We start from the raw sequence: 25,713 nt of genomic DNA, 5'->3' as shown, positions 1-25,713 counted from the left end.
TGCATCCAACGCGATGGAAAATGTCGGAATAGAAACAAACAGTGGAGTTTTGAATTAGAAATGTTATTTAAAACAAGCTAATTATACAAATGGGAAATCAGAGGCCAGGGTGATGCAATGAAGAAGCAGAGAGATAGGGACAATATTCTAGATCACCTTCTAAGTCTGTCATACCTTCTCCCACACACATACATATGAATATGCATCTGGGAGCCAGAGGCCAACATTGTGTCTTCTACTCTGTAGCTCATTCTTGGAGACAGGATCTCCACCTGAATCTGGAGCTCACCAACGCAGCTAGCCTGGCTGGCCACCACGTTTGGAGGACACTCCTATCTCTATCTACTCAGTTCAGAGACTTCAAAGAGCTTGCCACTGTACCCAGCATTTTATATGGTTCTGGGGATCCAAACTCACACAGGACCTCACAGTGGGATGGATCCATCTCTCCAGAGCCTCCAAGTCTGTTTTACCCTTAAATGAAATGTTAACGACAGATGCTAAGATGTTGGAGGCAACCATCAATGAATGCCATGTGACTTGTCAAAGCCTCAGTACTAATTTACAAACAAATTGGGCTTACTTCAGCAAATACATCACATGTGAAAACCATCATCTTCCCAAAGGAGTTGGCTCTGCAGCAGCTTGACAATTGGAAATAGAAAAGAACCTCAAAAGGAACCTAATCCTCTAAAAAGCTCCAACTCCTTGAAGGCAGGAATTAGGTGCGATTAATTTTTATCCGCAGTGCTTAGCAATTCCTGACAATAGATGCTCTGTAGAGCTTTGTGAGTGGAATGCACAGCTCTACATAGACCTGTGGAACAACACCGAGTAAGAGTATCAGCCACAGGAATGTGTCACAGACATCCAGTGAGGCACCTCCCTACAGGTTTCTGTGTTTACAACAAAACCTGATGAGTTATTGGCCCCTGTTCATTGAATGATAACACCTAACCACACCTCATTGATTTGAAAGTCAATGGCCTTATTAAAGAAAAGATACTGACGTTTTTGAATCAGGCAAAGTGACTTCTCTCTTTCTTTCGGATCTGCTTTAAAATTCACACTTGCCTGCTGATGGTATGGCCATTTTTCTTTGTCAAGTCCCAAATTTCATATGCAGATATCACTTGCTTGTTTAAAACTTGTCTTTTCTTAAATGGTGAGAGAGAAGCAGAGAGGTTTGGGGGAGGAAGAACAAAGAGTCAAACTAGCCAACGTCAGGTTAATAATCAAGTGTTGCTGCTTAGAGAACTTTAAGTGTGTGTTCAAAATGAACACAGAAGTCAGCTAGCTTGCAGAGCTGCACACACACACACACACACCTGGTCAAAACCACAAGGCAGTCCTCAGTGCAAAGTAGTACAAAAACACATTGCTGTTATCAATTTCATTAAGACTCTGCACAATCCCTGATTACCTCAAAAGCACCTATTACATATTTGGCACCAGGAACACATGCAAGTCACGGGAAAATGACATATTTTTAACATTTAAATTAAAAAAAATTTCATTGCCCCGTGTATTTGTCATCACTGCGACAAAACACATGACAGAAAGTACTTATGTGAGAAAACGCTGATTTTGAGCCCATGGTGATAAAGTATAGGCTCAGGACCACAATGTAGTAGCTCTTCCCATGAAACTGACATACAAGCAAAGAAATATATGGTCAGAACTGAGGAAAGAAAGAAAAAAAAAAAAAAAACCCTTCAGTAGCCTATTCTACTGGCTTGCTTCCAGCAGCCAGGCTCCATTTTCTAAAGGGCCCATGGTCTCTGAAGATTGCCCCTGGTCAGGAATGAACGTTTATAACAAGCGACTGCCTCAGATTAAATCATGAATGGGAAACTTTTTATGCTTCCTGTTGTACAGAAGCTTCAAGTGGGGCTGAAGAGGTGGATCCGTGGTTAAAAGTGGGCACTGCTCTTCCGGAGGCCCTAGTTATTGTTCCAAGTCCACAGTTTGGTTCACAGCACCCACTACGGATGGCTCTAACTGGCTGGAACTCCGGCCCCAGGGAATCTAACTTCCTTTCTGGCCTCCCAGGGCACCTGCATGCATGTGGCAGGTACCGTGTCCCACACAGCTTGGTCCTAGAAACATGACTGGGGTGACAAGAAAATGAAGAAAGGACAGACACACATACAACACAGCTGGGGTCACATGGGCTGTATGTATTCTAAGGAAGCAGCATCAACTACCAATCAACTGTAAGCTCCGGGTGTTTATTATGGACACATGGTGCGAAGGTAGTAGTTAGTTTCCACAGAGGGTATGGGGGTGGGGGGTAGATAGTCTGAGTCTGGAAACATTCAGGAAGAAGAAGCTCCTGTGGCTAGAATTTGTATACACTGTGGACATTCTCACTCAAAGAAAGACTTGGCTATCCCCCTGAGGCTGACAATAGGGGAAAGCCATGTCTAGTTCACATGAGCCTGACGCATTGGTCTTTGGCATGGCCTTATTCAGATCAACAATTCACACTCACAAAGGGCTTCCTCTGCTCCCCCACAGCAGATATACACAGGGGTGTGTGTGTGTGTGTGTGTGTGTGTGTGTGTGTGTGTGTGTGTGTGTCACAGTGTCACAGTACATACATGGAAGTCAGAAGACAACTTTGGGAATCAGTAATTTCTGTCTCCCTTTATGTGTGTCCTGGAACTCAAACTCAGAACAATTAAATGCTCCTCACAGCAATAGTCCACAGGCTAAGACAGAAACAAGCATTGGTGTGGCCATCTTTGGAGTGGACTCTCACACACAGTTTTTTCAAATTCATATTCAAAGTGGTCAAGGCCAGCACATCAGAATTGCCAAATCTTCAAAACCAAGTAAGGCTCATGGTATGGATAAACAGGTAAAGGCACTATTTCAAGTCTAACACACTGAGTTCCATCCCCAAGACCCACATGATAGAAAAAAAGAAAAACTACCAAAAATTATGCTCTCATCTCTACAGGAGGACAGTGGAGGTGAGAACAAGAATCAATCACTCAATATAATACAACGTTTAACATTTTTTTTGAAAAAGAATAAAAACCACTATCAAATATAATCTCTATTTTTCACAAACTCATAAGGTACAGTGTATTGTGAAAACAATTAGCTTCTGTGCATGTTTATTTTGAGTCAGGATCTTGTCAAGTCTCTCTGGATGACCTGGCCCTTACTATATATTCCCGGATATATATATATATATATATCAGTTGTCTGAGAAAAATCAACCTACTGATACCTTGATCTATGACTTCCAGGCTTCAAAACTAAGGAAAAATACATTTCTATTGTTAAGGGGCCCCAGATATTGAATTCACTTTTAGTAGCCATGGAAAATAATTCTGCCAACAAACATGTCTTCTTCTGGTGTACATGGGTGGGTGAAGCCCACCTGAGTAGTAGCAAAGGCAAATATTTAACAACCTATGTGACCAACATTTTGCCAGGCAATTGCCTCATTTGTAAAATCTGATTTAATGCTAGTTTAGGCTAGCAAATGATTTGGACCATGTCTGTCCTCCTGCCGATTTATGCAAATAAAGTTTTATTAGAACACTGTCATGCTGAGAGACTCCACCCAGCAGCTGACTCAGACAGATGCAGATATCCACAGCTGGATGGAGCTTGGGAACTCTTATAGAAGAATAGGAGGAAGGATTGCAGCCCCTAAGGGGATAGAGCTCCACAGGAAGACCAAGAGTTAACCTGGACCCTTGGGGCTCTCAAAGACTGAACACCAAACAGCATGCACCTGGCTGGAGCTAGGCCTTCCTGCTCATATGTAGCAGATGTACAGCTTGGTCTTCATTTGGGTTCTGAACAACTGGACCAGGAGCTATCCCAAAAGCTGTTGCCTGCATGTGTGATATGTTCTTCTAGCTGAGCTGCCTTGTCTGGCCTTAGTTGAAGAAGATGCACCTAGCCTCACAGAGACTTGATGCACCAGTGTTGGGGGATATCCAGGAAGGCCCCCACCCACTCAGAGGAGTGGGGATGGGGAGATGGGGGAAGAATTGTGGGAGGGGGTGACTGGGAGGGAGCAGTGAGTAGGATGTAAAGTGAATAGGTATAATAATAATATAGTAACTATTATTATTTTAATCAAAAAAGAATGCTGTTATGCTCATTTGTTTTCAAATGTGTCTGACATGGTCTTGAACTACAGCAGTGGAATTAAATTGGAGTTGAGTAATTTTATCTGAAACCATGAGACCAGCATAGCTTATAATATGTACTATCTAGATATTTACATAAAATATCTAGGTTTGCCTACTAACCTCTGACTCCGTATTTGAAGAATTATTAAGTATTCAATTTCCACTGGACTTGGAATCTTGAGCCTAGGACCCTGATACCTTTACATTAATTATTAGGTCAACCTTTCTCCTAGAGTGGACCTTAAACCAACAGCATCTATATTGGCAGAAAATGTTAGAAACGCTAACTATCAGATCCTACTCCAGATCTTGCTGACTCAGAAATTATTGAGGTGGGCCTCAGAAATCTGAGGCAAGGGGGGTTGTCTGTTTGCTTGTTTGTTCTGTGGTGTTAGGGATAGAACTCAAGACCTCATCTATGGTAGGCCAGGCAAATGATCTGCTATTGAGCTATATTCCTGCCCTTTGAAGATGGATAGAAATCATGGTGTTGCATTACTCTCTAAACTCACAACTGTTACAATCAGCATTTAATAAGATCCTAGATAGGATGGCACCAGCCTGTAGTCCTGGCACTTGGAAAGTAAAAACAGGAAGACCAGAAGTCTAAAGTCATCCTCTATCTCACAGTGACCTCAAAGCCACCCTGGGCTATATCATACTGTTTCAAAAAGTAATAGTAATCCCAGAGAGATTGCTCAGCATGAGAGGCTCTTGCTTTGCAAGCATGAAGATGTGAAGCCATATTCCCAGAACCCATAGAAAAAGCTGGGTGTCACAGGGCACACCTACAACCCCAGAATGACAGAAACAGAAGGATCTCTGGAAGTTTCCAGGCCAGCTAACCTAGCCTATGTGGTGAAGTTCGAGGCCAATGAAAAACCCTTCCCCAAACAAAAGTTTCAAGATGCCTAAGCATCCATATTCAAGACTGTCCTCTGATGGCCAGACATTCTGTGCATGCACACACCACACTCTATGCACACATGTATATACAAATAACGAAATAAAATAGTGATGATAATAATTCAGTGGAATTATTTTGCCCTTTACAAAATAGAAAAATCAAAGCCATGGTCCCTGTCAGAAAAAACACATAACCCAATGATTAAAAAACAGAAGAAAAAAAAAAAAACCTATATAATGCTACTGACATGACATGGTGGTTTGGTCTCTATCACTTTTTTCTTTCTTTATGGAAATATTTTTTTAAAGAAATGCCACGGCTGTCAAACCATAATGTTTATTTTAGCAGCCAGTGAGAACTGACCCTAAATTGGGCAGCCTGACAGTGTTAATCTCCTCCTGTGAACAAGCATTCTGCATTGTGTAAACAGAAAAAGAGGAGTCGGTGCTGCACTTCCAAAGACCCGACAAACCAAGTCTAACTTTGATTTCTATCTTGGAGTCTGCCCAAAAGAAATGGTTTCCAGGGAATTGGATCTGTTTTCTAACTGTAAAAACTTGAAGAAGGGAGAGAGAGAGAGGAGAGAGAGGGGAGAGGGGAGAGGGGAGAGGGGAGAGGAGAGAGGAGAGAGGAGAGAGGAGAGAGGAGAGAGGAGAGAGGAGAGAGGAGAGAGGAGAGAGGAGAGAGGAGAGAGGAGAGAGGAGAGAGGAGAGAGGAGAGAGGAGAGAGGAGAGAGGAGAGAGGAGAGAGGAGAGAGGAGAGAGGAGAGAGGAGAGAGGAGAGAGGAGAGAGGAGAGAGGAGAGAAGAGAGAAGAGAGAAGAGAGAAGAGAGAAGAGAGGAAGTCATGACACCCACATGTTCAAAAGAGGAATCCCAGGACCAAAAACCCATTTCCTGCCTGCAAGGTAGGAGAAACGTTTCTTCTTTATCTAAAATCCGCTTCCTGTGCCTGCTCAGAATCAAGAGCTCAGTCAAAACGCTGCTTCCGGGTTGGCAGAAGAACTCAACTCTTTTCTTTCTTTCCTTGAAAAGCACGGGGCATCAGCTGACTTCCCCATCTGTGTTTTCTGTACAGGAGGGAGGACTGGTAGTGTCTTATAAGTACCTAGAGAGCCTTTGCCAGGTCCAAGCTGGGCTCCCAAAATGAGCCAGTGTGTCTCCTGCAACCTCCTCCACCATGGAGAAGGTGAGGGGAGATTTCTCATGGACACTGACAGTGCTTCTTGTGGCAGTGCCTCACTCAGCAGGGTTTTCTAGGTAGAGCTGTGTATCTCAGCAGAGCTCAGAGAGACACAGGGAATGGAAACAGTGTTGTTGCTTCACAAGCCCTGATTTATACAACACCGGGCCAAAGCAAAGTGTTACAATTATCTGCTCACTTGGGATATGAAAAACTCCATACTATGTATTTTCAGTTGAATCACAATCTGCCTTTTCTACTTTTTCTACTGTCAAAACTCTAATATTTGTAGAATTAGGGATATTAAATAATTGGCCTGGGCCTAAAAAATCCAACCACATCAAACTCCCCGTCCTGAATGAGGCTGTAACTGTCTCCGTTTCCAATAAAATCTCCTCCCAGAGAGTGATGGTTTGCTCCAGAGAAGTTTTAGGGGCATTCACTGAGTACCGTGACTATTCCTCCTGACAGAAATAACTGCCATACATACCTCCTAAATGAGAAGCCAACGGGAAAGCTGAGGAATGACCAAGTTGCTGGAAATAGATATCGCAGATCCTGATACTGGGTTTGCATTCCTTCCAACCCATAATTTCATTACCTTGTGAACAGTCAGCAAGCTAGGTTCTCTGATGCTTCCCCCGCTTTGCCCCCCCAAAAAAAACTAAGAATCCCTTCCTAAATGCAAATTAGTATGAAATAAAAGGAGCATTTACTCAGATGAAATGTGTGGATCTTTAATGATGTGGATGTGGACATTCACGTTGAGTATATTTGTAACAGCTAATATCTGGAATGTACTCAGATGTCCATGCAAAAGTACTTGTGGTATGCCCGGGTAATGGAACATTGCTCAACAGTGAAGAGTTGGTTGCACCACCCAGACAGAATGCAAAAAGCATTGAACCTGAGCAAAGCCAGACAAATATATATATATATATATATATATATATATATATATATATATATATAATACTAGTTCACAGAACTCCAGAGAGTAAACTGTAGTAACTGTAGTAACAAATAAAAGTAATAAAATAAAAGGAAGGAAGGAAGAAAAGAAGGAAGGAAGAAAGGAAAGAAGAAAGGAAGAGAGAGAAAGAGAGAAAAGGCAAAAGGTTCTTGGTTATGTGGAATTTGGTAAGACAAGAGGTAGAGGGGATAAAGGGAAATATGAAAAAACTTGGAAGAGAAATATTGGGGAGCTTGATGCCAGTGATGGTTTGCCCATCTGCCAGATACTTTGGGAAATCTGGTTTGATCTCACTTCTAGTCTTCTGAATTGCTTCCTGCTAAGAAATCTGCTCTTGTGAACTCACTGTCTCTCATCTCATCTGAGACAAAGAAAAAGTCACTGGGACGTTCACATCCCAAGTCCAGAATCCTGTGACACCCCTTTCCCCCCCCCCCCGAACACAGACATTGACAAGGTAAGTTATCGTTGAACAAATGGCACACGACTCTCGTTGGGGAAGCATTAGAAACTGCAGCAGAAAACATCAGATGTCTGCTCTAAATACTGTAAACATCTCAGCACCAGGAACTAAAAACATATGTGATTTATTGCTCTTCTGGGCCACAAATAAGGGATAGAGAACAAGAGCAACTAGATTGCTCAGGGTGGAGCAGTTCAGAATATTTGAAGTGGTATCTAACCCTACTCCCCAAAGATCAAGCTACAGAAATGCCTGTGCCCCCCCCCCCATGCGCACCACAGAAACCAGTCTTGGGCAGGAATTTACCTTAAACTGAGCAATAAAGGCCTCTGAGTGGGCTGAGTCTAGACTGAGTTTGCTTGAGGAAACAGTGGAGAAAGCAAAGGGAGAGACACTATAGGGAGATGTGCTCCTTGGGGCCCGTCCTGGGGACACATTTGTCTCTGACCTCATAGGAAAGCCCCCAGCTTCACCAACCTATATTTTACCCACTGAGGATCTCCCCAGAAAAAAAAAAAAAAATGTCAGCCTAAAGCCAGAGAGACAACCCAGTCAGAAGACCTTCGTTCAAGTCCTGAAACCCACATTAATAAATAATAGTAGAATCTGGTGTGGTGACACACGTGCAGTCCCCGTACTTGGGAGAGAGGCTGGTTCCCTGTGACTTGCTGGCCAGCCAGCTTCCTACGTGGCAACTTGCAGCTCAGCAAGAGACACTATCTCAATAGAGACGGTGAATGGTGCCTAGGACATGCTACCAGAGGATAACCTCTCTGGCCTCTCCATGTACACACACACACACACACACACACACACAAGGGAAGGAGGGAAACACTCCAATTAGGGTAGCAACTTCATTTTGAGTTATTCGATTTGGACTTAACCTTAGGGCTTACCCCGAATATTTTCACCTGTGTCTGCTTCAACTCTCCTATCTGAAAACCTAATAGTTCTTCCCACCTACTGTGGTTTCGGTGATAACCTCTTTCACCTCTTAATGGCCTATGGCTTCCACCCCAGGCTAGCCCCAGATAGGCCTAGATTAGTTGTGTCTGAATCTCAACTATCACAAGTGATAAGATTTTTAATATAGGTCCTAATCATCTAGAAACTTCAGCCTCCCAGGGTTACAAGGTTCCAAAAACAAACCTACTTGTGTATGGAGTATATTAGTGCCCGAAGGACAGAGATTCACAACATCTCTTACAGGTGTTGAAGCCTCTGGACCCATAGAGGTGCCTTCTGTGGAGACAGAGGTAGTATACAGCCCTCATCAGCAAATCTAAGAGCAGCCCACCCAGGAGGCTCTATAGACTTTCCTGTTTGAAACTATCCCCTACTTGTGTTGCACGTGTTTGAGCATCTCAGTGAGGAAGTCAGATGCCCCCAAAATGATATTCTTATGTGCATAGGACATGTCCATAGTCAGGAATGTACAGGGACCACACGCAGCTTTTCATACAGAGTATAAAGAATGCATATTTAGTATTTAAAAAAAATTCAAAGGTTAAGTATCTTATGCTTCTACCTCACTCCCTGGGAAATACTTGACAATTTCTGAGGATGTTGCTACAAGTCACAACTGGGGTTAGAGAACTACTCTTACTAGAGAGGTCAAGATGGCAGAACATCTTACAGAGCACACACAAACATCTCAGAGAATTTTTTGATGTAATTTTAGAGTCAGGTGGTAGAGTGCTTGCCATGTGAGCATGAGGACCTGAGTCTCAATCCTTGGCATCCACGTGGAAAGCCAGCCGTGGGAACACACAGCCATGAGTCCCACACTGGACAGGCAGAGGCAAAGCATCCCTGGAGCTCACAAACCAGCCGGTCCAGCCAATCCGTGAGCTTATGTTGAGAGACCATGTCTTAAAACATAAGATGAAGAGGAGACATTTGATTAGTGTAATATAAATATATGTGAAGTTATAAAGGAATCATTCTAAATTTTTTTTATAAACACAGGGGAGACAGGTGCAAAGGTCAGCAGCTCACTCATATACCCAAGTCTCACAGATGTGTGTGAATACACAACACGCACAAACACTGGCTTTTCTTAAAGTATGGATTTAGGCAAGACGTCATTATTTGTGCCTTGATGTTCAGTATCTGCAAAATGGGAGTGATTGTGTGTTATTTTTTTTCTCTTTTCACTCTTCTTTTCCCTGGGAGTGGCTAATGAATGTTTGCCAAGTACTTTGAAGATCCTAATTACTGTTATCCCTGGGATATCAGTTCAAGATTGCTTGGCACCAGGGAATCCTGCAGACAGTGAGATACAGGGCAACAGGAGCCAGCCCCGTCACCGTGCCTGCTAGTTATCCTTCTCAAAGGACAGGATCAAGCCCCTGGGCCTCAATTACCCCAAGCCAAATTACTTAAATCAACTCTAGAATCTGCTGAAGGAAACCAGGAGTTCTCACAATTAAAACTTAAGCCTTTCCAAAAGTCAAGGACACAGGACTTCAGGCAGAGGGCTTGAGGTGCCAAAGATGAAGATTCAGAAGACTCTTAGCATGGAGAGAACATTCAGTGATTCTCTGCTCATGCTAATTCAGGTAGTGTGTCTAACAAGACCAGGAAGAACTCAGCTGCACAGTTGCCAAGAAGATTCAATACATGAAGACAGTTTCCCAGTGACCCCTGTTCAGTGGTCTCTGTAAACCTGCCTCTATATACATGTGAGGCATTTTACATGGCTGCTTATGGAGACTAGAGGTTAGCCTCTGGTGTGCTTCTGCAGGAAGAGATAGGATCTCTGATTTTTACATGGAGATCACCAGTTCAGCTGGGTGGGCTGGTAAGTGAGACTCAGGCATCTCTCCCTCCCAGCACTGAGATTACAAGGGAATACCAACATCTAAGTGAACTAGGATTCTCATACTTACATGGTAAACTTTTTAGCAACTGAGCCATCTCCCCAATCCCAAGCATGGCCCTTTTTTTTGGTTTTGTTTTGGGTTTTTTTGGGGGGGGGCTAGGGGGGTGAGACAGGGTTTCTCTGTGTAGTCCTGGCTGTCCTGGAACTTACTCTGTAGACCAGGCTGGCCTCAAACTCAGAAATTCGCCTGCCTCTGCCTCCCAAGTACTGGGATTAAAGGTGTGTGCCACCAACGCCCGGCAAGCATGGCCCTTTTAAAAGGTAATATCTACAGGACTAGAGAGATGGCTCAGCAATTAAGAGCCTGGACTCTTTTGTATTGGATCTGAGTTCAGTTCCCAGCACCAATATCAAGTGGCAAACAACCTCTTGTAAGTCCAGCTTCAAGAGACCTGACTCCCTCTTTTGACCTTTGAGGGCACCTGTGTTCACATGTCCATATACCAACACACAGACACACATGCCTATCCATCATTATAAATAAAACAAATCTTAATTTTAAAAGTGGATCTGCTGGATGACGACAGAGTTATATTCTCACAAACTTCTTGGCAACCAGAACTTTACCTTCAACATCCAAACAGAAGAGCTTTTCAAATGCCTTCACCTCCCATCACCACATACTGATCCTGAATCACACATGAGCTAGGCCCTGTGGTAATCCGCCTATGAGAGGCCCCTGAGCACATGGTACCATGAGAGCTTTAGTGTACAGCGTCATAAGCAGAGAAGTGTGGTTTCATTCCAATGGAGCTTCCAACTGGCTTGAGAAGCCAGGCTAGGAGATGATAAGAGAAAATCAATCAGAGGGAAAGGCATGGGAAGCCAGGTGCCCTGTGATCAGGAAATGGAAATGAGTTCTGGGGACAGAATGTAAAGGAAGCAGTCTACCCTCCCTCTCAGGCCTTTACCAACTGCAAAGACCACTCAGACTTTCCAGGCTGAGCTCAGAGCTTTTGCTGTTTGACTGCTCAACTGTACAGCTACAGTCTATGAGATGCCTCGCTGATCAAGAGGCACCTGAACTGGAGCTTATGAGTCTCAAACCTGAGCCTGAGATTCTGTGTTTCTCACCAGTTCTCTGCGTGGTTCTGGTGGAGCCATGAGGAGGTCTTCGCTGACAGCCACGGAATAGGTGTTCAATTAGATAATAGTACTAACAGAGCATCCCTTGTGGGAAAACCATTCCAGTATGTTAAAAATGCTTTAACTATGTCACTCAACTGCTTGCCTTTCTGTGTTAAGAGGTGGTGGGACCTTTAACAAGAAGGTCCTATGGGAAGTCATTGACTCGCTGAGGACATCACCCTAAGAAGGCATTAATGAAGTTCTCATGGGATCCTGAATTTGTTCTAGCAAGTGGCTTGTTTATAGAAGAAGCTTGGCCTCAGCTCACTCCTTGTCTCCCCTGCAGTATCTCCATCATGAAACTTTTCCCCAGAACTGGATGGATGTTGAACCACACCCTTGAATGCACAAAACTCTTGGATAAATAAACCTCCTTTCTTTAGAAACTACCAAGCCTCTAGTATCTTGATATAGTAACAGAAATAAGGCTGATATAATTATTTAGCATTCATAGCCAACCAAAGGCTAATGGAAGCCTGGGCTTTGGAAGCAAACTCATTTGGAAGCATTCGCATCCTGTGCAGTTGCCATACCGTCTTTCTAGGTTCTCAACGTCAGGTACTCAATAAGTCTCCAAGAGCCAGCTCTAACTAGATAGATACATCTTGAACTTCCACTAGGTACCAGGGGCTCTGCTGTGCTACCCACCCACTGGAATATTCATGTCATAGTGATGGGTCAGAGTTCAATGGGCAAAATAAGGTTTTTCTGACATGACTTAGAGGAAAGGAGATGAACATGGATCTCACAGGAGACTTAAAACTCACATACAGCACACAGCCCAAAGTGACCTAGCACAGGAAGGGGTGGAGGCCGGAAAAGGGGACCTATGGGTGAAAAACAACCCAAGACAGAGGACAGATAAAACACTCTGTGGTTAGGTCCAGACCATAGGAATTGAATCAATTCTGGAAAGTGGTTTCCTCCCAGATCTGCGAGCTTCTCTTGTATATGTGTGACCAGCATTTTTCACATGTCTGAGCTGCTAAGGAATCACATTGTGCCTCCTATTCCGTTCTGACATTTGACATTCCTATTGAATGCCCCCTAGAAAAGATATTCTTTTACTCGGGGCAGGAATGAGTTCATCTTTGCACTGAAGAGCAGAGCTACTGTCTGCCAGCAATGTTCCTTTTTATTTCATTTTAATGAGCGAGGCTGAAAAGTAAGTCCCCAGATGAAACTGCCAGGGAAATCCAAGACAGCCGATACAAGAATTAACTCAGTTGAAATGTATTATTAATACTAATGCCTAGCTCTGTTGTAGCATTTTCTGGCTTCAAAGCCATTTACAAACATCAACTAATTAATCCTTACCTCAGCATGGTGAGGTCATTAAGTCTCATTATCCCTATTTTGCAGAGCGGGAAACTGAGGCACCCAAAGGTTAAGCACCTCGCCCAAGGCCACAGAAACGGTATACATTCCGTATCCCAAGCACTTTCTGACTTATACACTCAAAATCTCTCAAAGCTAAGGAAGACTCAACCATTTTAGGCAGTATAAATCATTTCTCTAAAGCTAGCTAGGTAGGTTCCGTGGAGAAAGACCCCGGCCCAGACTTTTATAGCACCTTGTTACACATAATCAAAATTGGATTTTTCTTTAGTGTTTTCCTTCCTCATTATTTTGTTTTAAGTGCACTGACTTAGGGAAAGGGCCAAAGGATTTTAATGATGTATGAAATAAAAATAAAAAATAATGGTAATAAAACCTTCTGCCCACACAGAGAGAGCACAACCTCGGTATTTGGAGTTGAGTTTTCCTTCCCCCTCTCATGCTGTGTCATGTGGCTCTGCTGCAGCCAAAAACTTCTTTTTATTCTTTTTTTTTTTTTTTTTTTTACTTTTTCATCAAAATTTAACAGGCTCAGCCAAAAGAGTGAACTGTATCTCCGGTGCTCTTTCGCAAGTGTTAGCTAGCCTCTTTACCAGTCCCCAGACTTCTCACAGATGCTCAGCCCCACCAGAGAGCACTCTTCCCAGTTTTATTTGCTTTGTTTTTCCCACAGTTGACTGAGCCATCTCTTGTTCTCTCATATTTTCAAACTTTTTTTTTTTTTTCTTCTCGACTCTTTTCAACAGGAAAGGTGAGGGCTGGCACTTTCTGGGTGTCCCCACCCTCAGCCTAAAGGTCCTGTGGTTTGTAGTTCCAGTGTTGAGGCAGATTGAAAACCCCAAAGTGTCACGTCACCTTGTCAGAAAGATCCGCAGGTGTTTTTTTGAGGTGGCAAAGGTCTTCTTGGCCTCCCTAGGGCTCCTCCTCACACCTGTCTCTGCAAAGACTAACAGACATTTGCCCAAATCTTCCCTGGTCTTTTAGTTGCTCACTGATGCCAGAAGAGGAAGATGGGCGAAGAGACCAAAACCATGGGACAATTGCCCACACCTGCTCCTTCCTGGTGGGAGGTCCAAGATTCCCCTCTTCATCCTAGATCCTCTGCCCAATCCAGTCTCACCTCGTGAACAACACCAGCCCTGTGCTTAAGTTCTCTCATCAGGGTTGCTCTGTCCCCAGGAGGGCTGTGAAAGTTTTCTCGGTGAGCTTTTAAACTCCTCACATGTTAAAAAAGACTACATAATTTTTTTTAAAAGCAAAACTTCAACTTGAGCAGTTAGGGAAGCACATTTTGGTGATGAAACTATATAGAAAGGCACAGAAAAATTGCCGTACAAGGCAGAATGATGGTTTCGATGTGGGGCAGGGAAAGCTCCAGGAATGGCTGATGAACAGACAACATTCTCCTCCAGCCCAGTTACATGGCTCACCCTATATTTGGTTTATGTATCAACAGGTTACACATGTTATTTGGATTTTATATCTTTTATGACTTCCATTCTAAATTCTATGTATGACTAGCATGGGGAGCATTTGCACACCAAGGTGTGTGTGTGGAGGTCAAAGGACAGCATTGTGGGGTCTGTTCGCTTCTTCCACCGACACTAGCGTTCTAAGAATCTATCCTGCTTCACCAGACCTGTTCACCACGTGCCTGTTACTCTCTGAGCCATCTCTCTGGCTCATGCTTTAGTTTTTTGTTTGGAAAATGACTTTAAGACATATATAAGTACACGGACCTCATTAGTTATACGTGGGGTTATTTATGTTCGTGACCTGTGTAAGTTGGTGTTTTGATTTTGCCTCGATTTTAATGATATTTTCTCCATTACCTCTCATCCCATCCGTGCCTGTGAGGGATCTCAAAGGAAGGCCAGTGAGTGTTGAGGGTAAGAAGTACTGCAGGGCAAGCTGATCCTGGATCAATAATAAGGTTTCTGCCCTCACTGTTGCTTCCCATCCTGACATCCTATGAGTCTATGAAAAAGGAAACATTTCAGGGTGGGTGGAGATTCCTCCCATCTCCTGCTGGCCCTCCATATTGCCCCTGGCGCTGGAGGTTCTTTCTACTGGCACTGATGCTCTTTCTACTTCCTGAACACTTCCTAAGGATGATGTTCACAATCATCACCATAGCAACGAGGTGTTGACTGCCCAACCTACAGCAAGGACTGTTCATCAGTTCCCACACTTCCGTCACGTGATACCTTGTGATATGTGTGCAGTATTTGAGCCTCTTACTCGGATGGCTGGACTAAAACACAAACTGTTGAAGGAGGGCACTCTCTAGTAAAAGTTGGGGTTTGTTAAAGGAATTTGTGAATATCAAATTCTGGGCACTGAAGTCCTTTTTGTTTATTTGAGACAGAAGTCTCGTAGCACAGATTGGCCGTGAACTGGCTGAGACTGAGGATGGCTTTGAACTCTCAATCCACTTACTTTTGCCTTTGGAATGCTGTAATTTCAGTCATGTACATCACCCTGATTTATATGGTGCTAGGAATTGAATTGAGGGCCCTTTGAATGTTAGGACAGTACTCTCCCAATGGAGCTGCATCTCTACTTTAGACTTTTTCTGTTCGATACATCCTGCTTGTTCTGTTTGCTGTATTAGATCTTGTTTAGTTTAACCATCTACAAAGGGTCTTCCTCTGAATTATTTTATCGGATATTTAACAGTCACAGACAATTTACTGTGTACTTATCACTGTGGGCTAAAAGAAGCATGCTGTAGACTGAGCTCCAAAACTGGGACTGAGCATCTCATACTTTATATGTTTTTATAGAACCCTAGCCACACCCAGGAAACAATAGCAGCCTCTGTTTTGTATGACAGGGAAGAAGCTAGTTCAGCACAAAGCAAACGTTGCCCCAGCTACTCCAACTAACGCTCACGGTTTGGTTTCTTCTCCTGCACTGATGTCTGATGCTCCAAGTCTCCAGAAAAAGGGAGGATTAAGGAGAGACCATTATTCAAAGTGTCACACCAAGACATCCCTGACTGAGTAATCAGATGCCCCTTGGGACTATCCCCACTGTCCTCACATATGTCTCAGATGTCCCTCAGACTCCCCCTTCCTGGCTTTTCTACCAATGAGCCCCCAATGTCTTTCGGGCCCACAGAAAGTCAGTCTTCAAAAAACCTTCTTGAGACCCTGAACTTGGCTCAGGCTCTCCCCAGCTCTGCCTCAGAACAACCACATGAAATGGAAAGTATCTGTTTACATGTCTGCCCGTCTCACTAGAGGATGAGAACATCACAGGCAGAGCTGGATCTTATACATTTCAGCATCTCACTGCCTGGTCTCATGCCAGCACACAGTGGGTACTCGATGAATATCTGTCTAATCTACCTGTAAGTGAGCCACTGGGCAATTGGACCAAAACTGCTTTTCCCACCCCATCTTTTTCCATGCCTACTGCATATCAGGTTTTCAGACTCACTTTGCAGCAGGACCAGCATGGAAGATGTTAAAGCATACATCCTTAGGCCCCTGCCTAGAAATCAGAACCTGCACCCCCCTCCCCCATCATTCAGATAAGTAACCAGGTTTTAGAGTCACTGCATACATCATATGGCCAGAGACATCTGAACCAAATGGGGGAGCGGGGAGATGCTTCAGGAGAAATGGAGAAGAAATAGCAGCAATCACTTTAAGGTCTAGATGTGCTATAGCCGGAGGGGAGGAGAAGAGAAAGAAATAGAAAGAAATGTCTTGTCAGAAGTGCTGGAATTTTAGCTTTTTAGTGCAAACAACCTCAAGCAAGATAAATGTCATCAAAAACTTCAGTGCAAAACTCCAGAGGCCCTGTCGGCCACCTCATTCCATCTCTTTCAAGAAAACAAATTTAAAAAAGAGAAAAAGGGCGGGTGGAGTGCATATCTCCTTAACTAGAGCCTACAAACTTGACTCTCTGGTAAAAGCCAAAATATCTTCGATAACACATTTACACACCTATAAAAACAAAAGTTCAGTGAGAAATGCCAATAAATGATTCCAAGGCTGTTTTAAAAACCATACAGCTGAGAAAACATAAAACATCTCTCAGCTTTTCAGAGAAACTCATTCCCGACATGAAAAGCTGGCAGACAGTAGAAATGTAGCATTTAGAACACTAACAGTAAAAACAACATTTGCCTTCGCCCTTTCCGTTGACTTCTTTTACTTCTTTGCAAAACTGACACTGGGAAATACAAGAAAGCTGTAAGGTTATCACAAGTCAAGAGCAGGGAGGAGTTGGCGATGAGGGGCAAAGACGTAGAAAGGTCCAAGCTCTTGATGACTTATGGCTCCGTAAGAACTCACATGGGTGCAGATCTGGGTGGGAGCAGGGGGAGGGAGAGGCGGAGGGAGAGGGAGATAGACAAAGACAGAGAGACAGACAGAGACACAGAGGGGGAGGGAGAGAGACATCGAGACAAAGACAGAGACAGAGACAGAGACAGAGACAGAGACAGAGACAGAGACAGAGAGAGTTAAAGGAAACTGCACTGGGGCTCACACGAAGCCAGGTGTAATGAGACTATTCCATGTATTCCTGAACCAAGCCAGTGGTAGGGAAAGAGGAAATTGATGAGGCAGTTAAGAAAATACCCCATTTGCCATGGGATCCCTGGGCATCTTCAGTGTGGGTTTCTATGCAGACCTTGTGCTGTCTTGGGTCCCCGTCCTGCCCAATCCTGATCCTGTTGGGAGCTCTTGTTTGCTCAGCTTTTCCCCCTGGGCACAGTGAGCAGTTGCTCTGTTGTAATTCCAGTTCCAGTGAGCTTGGTACATCTTTAACAGTTCTTGTGTTGTTATTAAGTTAGTGAGTAAGTCAGAGGTGTTTGGCTTTTGAAATGGTGCCACAAAATTTTCTCTCTCATCTCTGAATGATGTCAGCCCCATAAACGGGAGAGCTGGAAGAAATATTATATATATATATATATATATATATATATATATATATATATATATATTGCTAACTCTTCCTGAGATAAACTCTTCTGGTAGCCCCACCATTGCTCAAATCTAAAATAACTTCCATTTTCTACCTCAGTGAGAAGATCTCTGAGAAAATTTAGGATGTAAATTCACACTTAAGTGAATTTGGGTGCATTGACTTTCAAACTCCCAAATATGGATTTAAATTAATAAACAAACAAACACTATCATAGGATTGGAAACAATTTATATAGATTTTCAGCAAAGAAACTCTAGGTTTCCCGAGTCTCTGAACCAGATGATGCAAACAGAGCTTATAGCAAACATAAATGGTAAGTCTTTTGAGCCTTAAAGAATCCAGTAAGATGTCCAGCACATTAACAGTTCAGTGAAGCCAAAGACCCTGCTAGGGTCTGCGATCAGCATGAAGGAAAAAGACATTCAATCACCACTGTCATTAAGACTTCAAATCCACACTTGAACTTGACAGAGAAATGATGAAATTTAGCACCCTTGTTTACCTGCTGACAGCCAAGCCATGATATTAATTAATGGTTCACAGGACCCTGGCCAAGACCTGCATTAAAACAGACAATACTGATGCTTACACAGCATGATCTTAGCAATGAGCACAATTAACTTTGCGCTTCTTTTATGGTCTCCACCAACCAGTGTGGTAGAGAGGCAGGCGTTTCCATGTGCAATCTTCAACGGCCTCCCTGGTAGCTCTCAGGCCACTGTGTGGAGCAGAAAAACAAGATACCCTACGCTAAGTGTTGCAATGTTCGGCTCAAAATAGAGAATCCAGAAGCTCAGCCAAAAACATGGAGCCTGTATTTCTAAATCCTTAGTTTGTGTTAATTTTTCTTTTAATTTTCCTACCTGGGCTACAATCACTTTCTCCCAGGTGTTATAAGGCTCTTCAAAATTTGATTTAAACAGCAGTTCTGAATACTCTGAAGCCAATGGTAAGCATCTGAAGCAAGATTTCTTTGCAACACCTATGCTGCTTCAGGCCACAGACGCTCATGACAGACTGGATGTTCACCATCTAAGATGAACTGTTGCCCAAAGAACACATGATTTATTTGCTCAAAAGCATAACAAAAGGTGACGAGGAGATGGTTCGATTGGCTTGCCTCTCACACTCATGGGAAAAGCCAGGTATGGAAGGAGAAGCTTGTAATCCCAGCAATGGAGAGGTCTCAGAGGTGGATGGCTCCCTGGAGCTCAGTGATCAGTTAACAGTAGCTGGGTAGCTCCAGGTCCTGTGTGAGAATCTCAAAAACATGCATAGCAAGTCATTGAGGAAGATACCCAAAATTGTCCTTTACCCTGCAGATACACACACACACACACACACACACACACACACACACACACACACACAAAGTTAAAAAAAAAAAAAAAAAAAAAAAAAATAGCCAGGGACAGATTGAGGCTAGTAGCAAGAAGAGCAGCAGGCCACTGCCATGCTTTGAGGAAGCACCCCACACTTGCTCAGCACTTTTATTGTTATTTGTTCTTCTTTTATTGTCATTTGTGTTGTCAAAGCCAGGACTTCCTGCAGCAGCCAGTTAGCTCCCAAACTGCAGTTTGGCACTTGGAGTTTGGAAGTGTGCAGAGGATTTTCAGCTCCCATCGATATATAGCATCACATCAAAATACAGGACCTGCGACAGAGTGAGCATAACTTAGCACATAGAAAACCCTTGCTTAAATAAATGCATGCCTCTTGGTGAAGAATAACCACACACATTGTCAAGGTGGGCCCACCCCCACACCTTACAAGTGGAGAGAACAGCACCCCAGAAGCATTTGACACTGATTTTGAGAAATCACAGTCAAGTCTTCCATAGATGAGTCATAGCCGATGGAGACTTTTTGCCGATTGGTGCTAATGAACTGGCCCAAATATCAGGGTGCATCTTTTTCTGTTTGTATGGGAGAAAATGAGAAAAAGAGGGAAGGAGGGGGGGAGAGAGGGAGGGAAAGGGAGAGAGGAATGGGGGAGGAGGGAGGGAGGGAGTCAAAGACAGACCTAAACAGACAGGCAGAGAGAGAGAGAGAGAGAGAGAGAGAGAGAGAGAGAGAGAGAGAGAGAGAGAGAGAGAGAGAAGCAGAGAGAGAGAGAGAGAGAGAGAGAGAGAGAGAGAGAGAGAGAGGTTCTTGTGTATCCCAGGCTAGCCTAAAATCAGCTGTATAGTCAAGGTTGACCCTAAACTCCTGTTTCCATCTCTGAAGTTTTGGAATTACAGGTGGATACAGCCACACCTAGGTAATACATGGTGCTGAGGATGGAACCTAGGGCTTCCCAGCATGTTAGTCAAGCATTCTTTCAGCCCCAGCCTTGGACTGCATCTTCTGGAGAGACATAAATTAAAAGACCTGTGCACCATTTCTTTACTCTTTTCTTTACTACCCAGCTTTCTTTCATGTGAGTTTGGGCAAAGAGTAGCAAACCATGGCAGAAAAAAAAAAAAAACATGTCATTCAGCGCACGGGTCTCTTCTCCTGAGTTGTCCTGGCAACAGGTTCAAGATCAAGAATATAATAGAGCCCACCTTAGCATTGACTGAGGACCACAGGCAAGCCAGGCAGAGGTTTGACAGCACACGTCTCACGCACGCCGGAGCCAGGGTTTCCTTCATCCTCCTTCACCATAACCTGGAAAGTGCTAGCAAGCAAGTCTGAATTATATCCTAAGGCGGGCTTGCTTTCCAGATAGGAAGAAATAGGCGGAAAGATGTGAGACGATTTAGTCAGCGGAGACACCCGTTCCATCTTTCCTTACCCATTGCTAAATAAGTCCCACTAATTTTCTCGATCTGATAAATTGCTGATAAAAATCAAAGGAACATGAAGTTCAATGTTCTTGTCTCCCAAATGAGGCCTAAAATCTGTGTTTGTTTGCATATGCATTTCCAGAATGAGTAATTTAAGATTACACTGTTTATATCGCTGGTTGCAGTCTGCCTTTGGGCTTGAGGAACAGAGGCCTCCTAGAGAAAGTATTACACTGTCCCCTTCACCTACCAAGCCACCCAAAGGAAGACAACTGAAATCTAGTGGTGACATGGGAAATGTTAATGGGGACAGGATGTACTACTTCCTCTTAATGATGCTGATCCCAGATATACGGTGGGCATGGGGCAAGGGCAGTGGAAATCACAGCTTCAAGGATGGCAGAAATAATCAGAGAAGAGTAAAGAGTCCCATGTAATCAGAAACTGCAAGAAAGAGGATCGTGGGTTCAAGATCAGTCATAGTGAGCTGGAACTACACGAAACCCTGTTTCGATACAAAACAATGAGAATCAGCGACAGGTAAATCAGTACAGTATTATCAGAAAATACCCAGTGCTACTTATCTTAAGTAGAAAAAAATGTTGGTGCCAGGCATGGTGCCACGTACCTATAATTTCAGCCCTCCGGAGGTAGCAGCAGGAAAGCTGCTGTGTATTTGAGGCTGGCCTGGTCTACATAGAAAGTTCCAGGTCAGCTAGGCTACATAGTGAGACCTTGTCTCAAAAAAGGAGGGAAGGAGCAGAGGAGGGGAGGGGAGGGAATCTTTTGATCCTCTGATTCTGTGGCTAACATTGATGGCACAGGTTCAACAGAAGCTGGTCATTAGAGGACAGGGTTGCCATGATGTGACCGAGGATCTGTGGAGTAGCAGACACCATGGTGTTAACACAGCTTACCTGGTTTCATCCTCCAGCTTTTAGGTTTGCAAGTGAAAATAATAAGAAAAGCAGAACAGAATAGGCTGAGAGTCCCCGTAAAGCTCCAGTCCTTAACCAGTGAGCCCTGTTAGGTCACTAACCTCTCTAACCCTCAGCTCCATTGTTTGAAAACCGAAACAATACCAGAGCATCTCTCAGAGAACTCCTGTAAGGCAAATTAATTCTGATTGAACAATAACTTTCAAAAATATCAAACGTGATATTTCTACATGAAAATGTTAAAGTGTAGCTAACTACCAGACAGAGTTCCACTTCTCTGTCCTGTACAGTTATTCTCTCCAACACAAGAAGCTTTGCAGATTGGGCAGGAGTGGAGTGGGGGGGGGCATCCTTTTACTCTGTCCTTTCCACGGAAGCATAAGGAATCTCTCTTGCAAGCCTACTTTCAGTTTGATCTTGGCAACTGCATTTTTGTTCTCTGTGCACCCCACTCTGCTCTATGCCTCCGTTGGTCACTGAACACTTGAGATCAACTGTCCGTAACTCTGATAATACATGGATTTTTATTCCTCTGGTCTTATGCCATAAGGAAAATGGGCAAGGAGTCTTCTTTGTGTCTTTATAATTAGGGTATTTGTGCTTCTATCTTACAGTTGTCATGACTTTCTAGAACATTCTTCCAAGTGTTCAGCCCCTGAGCAGCCTTGTTCTACTTCTATCCCCATTTCTGCCTTACTTTCTTGTCACCATGTGCACACTGAGCATAGTAAGGAAGCTCACAACTGTGAATCTGAGACCGGCCTGAGCCATGTAGCAAGACCATGCTCCCCACCCCACCCCCAAAAAAAGATGAAATTCAAGATTCTCTAAATCCAACACCACCCTCAAGCAAAAAGCATCATTGAAGAGTTTCCTTTGGCAGGCTGGGAAGATGGATGGCTCAGCTGATTAAAGTGCTTAGCACATAATCGTGAAGACCTGAGTTCAGATCCCCAGTACCCATATAAAAAGCTGGTTACAGCAGCACACAATAGCAATTCTAGTTCTGGGGTGGTAGAAACAAGAGGATTACTAGGGCTTGCTGCACAGCCAATCTACCTGAATCAGTGAAATACAGATTAAGTAAAAGAGCCCACCTCAAAAAATAAGGGGTGGGGAGAGAGAGAGAGAGAGAGAGAGAGAGAGAGAGAGAGAGAGAGAGAGAGAGAGAAAACAAGATACCAGGCATCAACTCTGACCTCCAAACAAGTGCATCCATACATAGGTACACACACAAAGAATAAAAAGGCAAAGGGACATTCAGCTTCCTGTCAATGCAGACACTATTTGGGGCCAGGATCCCTGATTTCTGTAGGTGCCTCCATCTTCCGTGGAACAGAAAAGAATTACATCAAACCCGACTGTATCTCCATCCTAGAGACTTGACTCACCCTAAAATTTTTCCTCTACCTTAATCTCTGCTCTAGTAATAAAGAAGTTGATAGTGTTGGCTTCAGGAATTGCTGGTTATCTGTCGTTTAATGGTTCAGATTGGTAACCACGACTAGAGAAAAAAAAATAGGAACAAGAGACTTCTGCAAAAGTTAATTCCTGGTCTTGTTGAGTGCTCAAGCAAAAGAAAGAATTAACCATTCTCTGTATATATTGCGTCTAAAAAGAGACTGATCCATGCATGGCGCTGGACACACCCAGCACTTGGGTGGCAGACACAGGAAAACTGTGAGTTTAAAGCCAGCTCCAGGTTCCTAATGAATTCCAGATTAGGCTGATCTACATACTAAGTCTATCTCAAAAGGAAGCAAGCAAACAAACAAAGAAAAAAAATAGGTACATAAACATAAAGCACAGAAAGTATATTCTGAGACTTTTATATTTGGGGAGGTAAGCTAAGAGAGGAATGGGGGGAAAAATCATCCAGAAAAAGCATTGCTTTTAGTGCTTTCTGGCAATGGAGCTTCGAGTCTGATTGGCATTGGCTTGGTATTTTTGGAAGGTTTCATTTCACAATGAGGACCAGCAGAGTATAGAAATGCACATGCATGCGCTCTAAAAGGGCAGGAGGCAAATCCTGGCTGGGAGCTTTGCTGCTTCATGGGACACAGTTTTCACTGGTCCGGTGGCCCACAACGACCTGAGCAAGGTGCCAGTGGGAGGCCAGGGCTCCACTTGTGTTCTCTGGCATCCCTATATCTGAGTTTGCCATGAGTCCCTAGCATTGAGAGCTGCTGTTTGGGGCTTCTATTCCCTTACCTATAAACAAAAAAGAATAATACACACCTTCCTCCAAGAGACATGGCCAGTCAGCAGAATCTAGGAAAAAAACAAAAAACAAAACAAAAAAACAAAACAAAACAAACAAACAAAAAAAACCGCAGGTTCTTGTAATTAAAACAAAGTATGAATTAAAATCATCCCAAAATGGAAAACAAGATATATGCTCACACCTGCATCTGTCTCCTGTCACCGAGTAAAGGTACAATACACAACTATTGGTGGCAGAAGGAGAGATGAAGTGACAGCAGGCAGCCCAGGCTCTTCCGTTCAACCTGTCTTCTCCCTGGTTTGCTGAGAGCCCTGAGGCCATTTTCTTAAGTGCTTCATGGTTCAGGCTGCTCACCTGTAAAATGGGTATAATCACACTCACTACCTCACCCCTAGTTAATTAACAATGCATAAAGCTTTTGAAAATATACAGTGCAGAGCATGTGCTAATTATTATAAATCCCCAAAAGCACCCTAGTTCAATTTTTAATTACCTATATATTTTATTGAAAATATATAAAACACTTCATAAAATTAACCTATGTGTCAAAAATTACTGCTTGCCTGTGCCATCTTGTTCACTCTTCTGCCAGCACATAGCAGTAATTTCCTGAACTAAAGTAATAATTTCATTTCAATGGTAGAACTTTAACCCATCTGACTGACTAGGTTCAACCCTGTGATTTACTGTACTATAAAATAGCATCTCTCATTCTTGCTTCAATTTTCCTTAGTTATTATGACTCAACGAATATAATAGCAGAACCTACTTCCAAAATATTATAAAAGGATAGAATGTGGGGCCTGTGAGACAGCTCAGCAGGTAAAGCACCTGCTGCCAAGCCTGATGACCTGAGTTGTATATCTTCAGTAGCCACATCATGGCAGAAGAGAACCAACTTCCATAGGTCATCTTCTGACCCTCACATACACGCATGCTTCTACACACAAGTGCCATAAATGAATGAATAGTAAAAATGAAGAAAAATTCAATTGTATATCAGTTGCATGCTAAAGGGCTTAAGCACTGAAATGAGGCCATTCTTTGTATTAAGGCCCTTGAAGGGTAACCTAGAATACTTTATTTTTGTGGTAAGATATTGGGTTAGGGATGTGCCTCAGCCGGCAGAGTGCTTCCTTAACATGCACGAAGACCTGGGTACAGTCCCCCGACACCATCCAAACTGTAAGTTGTGGCTCATAAAATTGTCATGTCCTGGAGCTACTGGAGGTAGGAAGATCACTCTCTGCTTCAGAGGGAATGTGAGGCCAGAAAAGAAGAAGAAGAAGAGGAGGAGGAGGAGGAGGAGGAGGAGGAGGAGGAGGAGGAGGAGGAGGAGGAGGAGGAAGAAGAAGAAGAAGAAGAAGAAGAAGAAGAAGAAGAAGAAGAAGAAGAAGAAGAAGAAGAAGAAGAAGAAGAAGAAGAAGAAGAAGAAGAAGAAAGGAAACAGATAAGATGTTGAAAATGGTTTCCCAATCTGATTTAGAATTGGAAAATACTTTTTTAAAGTGGAAGAAAGAATGAGTCTCTGGGAGCCGAGCTACATGCAGTCTCACTTTTAATGAGGAAGCAAAGCAAGACATTGCTGTGTGGAGGTGGACATGGAGATCAGAGTGCTTGGCTGGCATGTGTAAGATCATGGCAGAGACAGAGAGAGAGAGACAGAGAGACAGACAGATAGAGAGACAGACAGAGACAGAGGTGAGAAGAGAGAGCAGAGAAAGGAGAGAGAGAACTTCAAAATAATATTTTTTGAAAGACTGGAAATACCATTTTCTATATTCCCATTTTCTGACAACAGGACAG

At 43.4% G+C, this 25,713-nt stretch overlaps 1 long non-coding RNA gene across 1 annotated transcript in view; it reads left to right on the top strand.

Annotated features, from left to right (window-relative positions):
- The first annotated feature begins 5,849 nt into the window (after positions 1 to 5,849).
- Positions 5,850 to 25,713, top strand: part of LOC143443210 (uncharacterized) — a 60,194-nt gene continuing 40,330 nt past the window's right edge. Inside the window, exon 1 of the long non-coding RNA XR_013111976.1 lies at positions 5,850 to 5,973. This is a non-coding gene — a long non-coding RNA (uncharacterized LOC143443210). The remainder of the gene's footprint in view (positions 5,974 to 25,713) is intronic.

The sequence above is a fragment of the Arvicanthis niloticus genome, chromosome 8 (assembly GCF_011762505.2).
Source record: "Arvicanthis niloticus isolate mArvNil1 chromosome 8, mArvNil1.pat.X, whole genome shotgun sequence".
Lineage (NCBI taxonomy): Eukaryota > Metazoa > Chordata > Mammalia > Rodentia > Muridae > Arvicanthis > Arvicanthis niloticus.
This window is presented reverse-complemented; position numbering and strand designations above follow the sequence as displayed.